Genomic DNA, 4,219 nt, shown 5'->3' with positions numbered 1-4,219 from the left:
GATATAATAGTCATAATTTGCGGAAATAACGATAACAATAGGAGAAACCATCCCCACACAGCCAAAATTGGGGTGTCACAAGTCACGAGCAACTAAGAAATCCAGATATGAGTCTACTGAACACTAAATCCGGTACAATAGTTCTAGGAACATGAAAATGATAAGATAGGGGAGGCACGGGGCTGCGGACGCTAACAGCTACCTCGTAATCTCCAAATCACTGCCTGGACTGGGAGGATCAGCACTCAGGAACGGACTCTGCTATGTCTGAATCTGCACACACGGTGCAGGGAGTAATGTGAGTACTCCGACCCAGTGAGTAATAATTATAAATAATGGCTGAAAGTATGAAAGCACGTAAAGGCACAAAGCAATTCTATCTTAAGCAGTAAAATCACTTAAAGCAGTAAATCAGTGAAGAACCCCAATGAAATCTCTTTAAAACAAGTAAAATAGGTAATTTAGTAGGTAAATAACAAGTAGAAATCCGCCCCTCGGGCACAGTGTCAATCACTCAGAACAGTATCAGTCCCGCGGGCTCACTCTCAGTACAGTATTAGCCCCTCGGGCTCACTCTCAGATCAAATGGATACCCGCGCTCACTGTGGGTGTGCAAACTCTGGAGGGGCCACTTACGGCCCAAGCGCTATATCAAGCCACCTCGTGGCATCATCTCTCGGCACTCGGCCTCACAACACTCAAGCCACCTCGTGGCATATATAAAAGTATCTCGGCCCTCGGCCTCATATCACTCAGCATATCCTCACTAGGGGCCTCGGCCTCACTCAGTCCGAAAATCATCACAAGCCCCTCGGGTAGTAGTAAAACAGTAGTTCTCAGTCCAAAACATCATTTAGAAATATCATTTAAGTTTCAAATCCGAGTAAAAGTGGCTGAGTTTGTAAAACGGTAGATGTCAACAGGACTGAGTTCAAGTAACAAGTCAACACAGTGAGGAAATAGTGATAAAAATCCCCGGAGGGTTCAAACAGTTGGCACGGAGCCCAAATATGACAATCAGTCCAAGTCATGATGATAACAAACAAGTTTTAGTCCAATACGCGGTAAATTCATCAATCGGGACGGACCAAGTCACAATCCCCAACGGTGCTCTACCCCACGCTCGCTATCCGGCGTGCAAGTCACCTCAATATAGCACTACGATGTGCAATCCGGGGTTTCAAACCCTCAGGATATCATTTAACATTATTACTCACCTCGAACCGGCTAAATCTCTAGCTCGCTATGCCTTTTCCTCTCGAATCGGCCTCCACGCGCGTCGAATCTATCAGAACAAATACGTCACAATAGGCTAAGGGAACAAGACCCAAGCGAAAACAATCGAAAAATATTGAAAATCCCGAAATTAGCAAAACTCGAGCTCCGGGCCCACTTCTCGAAACTCAGAAATTTTTACATCATTAGATTACTCGTCTCCCCACGAGTTCATACATATAAAAATCACAAGAATCGGAGTCCAATTGACCCCTCAATTTTCCAATTTAAACTCTCTTAACCTCAAGCCCTAAACCTCCATTTTTGTCCATAAATTCCTTAAATTTCAGTCCCAATCCGTGAAATATTACCATAGAAGTATGTTTTAGGTCCAAAATCCTTACCTTATCAAAGTTCCCTTGAAATCTCTCTTCAAAATCGCCCAAAAACTCTAAGTCCGAAGCTAAAATGAATAAACCCTTCAAAAATCGCGAAGAAGAACTATATATACCTTCTGCCCAGTCATAACCGCATTTGTGGTCCAGAACCCGCTTCTGCGGTCATCTCCCCGCATCTGCGAAATTTCACTTAACGGACCCAACCCCATCTGCGATCCACTCGCCGCATCTTCGGCTCCGCAGGTGCAGTCCCTTTTCCGCATCTACGGTTCCAGGCCTCCCTCAGCCTTTCCGCTTCTGCGACTAAATCAACGCATCTGCGATACCGCACCTGCGGTCCCCAAACCGCAGGTGCGGAAACACCAGAAGCAGCAGAAATATGCAATCACTCAAGTCCAAACTCTTCCCGTTAGCCATCCGAAATCATCCCGAGGCCCCCGGGACCTCACCCAAAAGCACCAACATGACCCAATACCTTATTCAAACTTGCTCCAATCATCAAAATACCTCAAACAACATCAAATTATCCAAAATTCATCGAATTCAAGCCTAAGTTTTCTAAAAACTTCCGAAATACGCTTTCAATCAAAAACCCAACCAAGCCACGTCCGAATGACCTGAAATTTTGCACACACATCCCAAATCACATAACGAAGCTACAGCAACTCTTGGAATTTTATTCCGACCCTCGGATCAAAATCTCACCTACCAACCGGAAATCGCCAAAATACTAACTTCGCCAATTCAAGCCTAATTCTACACCGGACCTCCAAAACCAATTCCGATCACACTCCTAAGCCACAAATCACCTCCCGAAGCTAACCGAACCATCGGAACTCACATCCGAGCCCTCTAACACATAAGTCAACATTCGTTGACTTTCCAACTTAAACCTCTTAAAAGAGACTAAGTGTCTCATTCTTACCAAATCCAATCTGAACGCAAACTAAACAACTCGATCACATAAAACACGTATAATGAAGCATAAAGAAGCAGAAATGGGGGAAACGGAGCGGTAACTCATGAGACGACTGGCCGGGTCGTCACATAAAGAGAAAGTTATACCATTATGGTCATGGTCAAAATTATATGCGAGATATGTTTCTTGCATTATTATTGTCCTTTAACAATCACATTGCCAAAATATTTTGGTGTACAATAGGTACGTGATCAATGACCATTCATGCCATAATAATGATATTGATTTCTTATATCATCTCAAACCTCCTTCTAGAGGTGAGTGTGGTATATTCACTACTACTAGCACGTTCATATTCTTCCAAGAATGAATATGTATTCATAAATTAGATGTTGTCACATTCACATCATGAATTGACCATAGTCATCTGTATGTGCTTTATAAAATCTCATGTCAAATCGATGACAAATATTACTTTCACAGAGTGAAGGATTATTAGGAGAATCCTTATTGTTCTCATTATCACAATGATGACGATTATAATTTCGTCTATTGCCACGTCCACATTCATTGATACCTTCACGGTAATAATTTTGTCTTCTTTCAGACTTATTACATATTGCTACCACATTCTCTTAAGGGAATGAGAATGAAGCAAATTTAATGGGACGGGTTTCCACTTCTTTACCCACAATCATACATGAATTTGATCATGGCAAGGCATAGAATTTTACCACTTCATCAGGTGGTTATAATTTCATACAAACTCCATTAGAGTTATAATCAAACTTTGTTGTCTTTGCTTGTATATAAAATCAAATTATAGAATTTCAAGAATTTAAAAGAGAAAAATAAAGTAAAATACTTACCTTAAATCCAAAACTTAATCATGAAGAAAGTTTATTGAATAATTGACAATCATTATGCTCAATCCCAAAGCTTCTACTCAATTGGTTAGAGTCACGTGCTGATAACGTGTTATGAACAATAAAAGAAGAAGAATAGTATTGCAGAGAAAGTAGAGAGAGAGAATTCTTATTGATTTTNTAAGTTTCTAAAAACTTCCGAAATACGCTTTCAATCAAAAACCCAACCAAGCCACGTCCGAATGACCTGAAATTTTGCACACACATCCCAAATCACATAACGAAGCTACAGCAACTCTTGGAATTTTATTCCGACCCTCGGATCAAAATCTCACCTACCAACCGGAAATCGCCAAAATACTAACTTCGCCAATTCAAGCCTAATTCTACACCGGACCTCCAAAAACCAATTCCGATCACACTCCTAAGCCACAAATCACCTCCCGAAGCTAACCGAACCATCGGAACTCACATCCGAGCCCTCTAACATATAAGTCAACATCCGGTTGACTTTTCCAACTTAAACCTTCTTAAAAGAGACTAAGTGTCTCATTTCTTACCAAATCCAATCCGAACGCAAACTAAACAACTTGATCACATAAAACATGGATAACGAAGCATAAAAGCAGAAATGGGGGAAACGGAGCGGTTCGACGCGGGCTCACGGCTAATATGAGCTTCCCTCAGAAAACAGGAAATGAAGCACATCAAACAGATATAGGGAACTGTGCTCAACATCACCCTACTGCGGTGTACCACCCGATTCAAATATCATAGATCTCGCATAAGGAGATTGCCCACCGAGCGAAATTTGCTCATTA

Source organism: Nicotiana attenuata, chromosome 6, assembly GCF_001879085.1.
Source record: "Nicotiana attenuata strain UT chromosome 6, NIATTr2, whole genome shotgun sequence".
Classification (NCBI taxonomy): domain Eukaryota; kingdom Viridiplantae; phylum Streptophyta; class Magnoliopsida; order Solanales; family Solanaceae; genus Nicotiana; species Nicotiana attenuata.
This window is presented reverse-complemented; position numbering follows the sequence as displayed.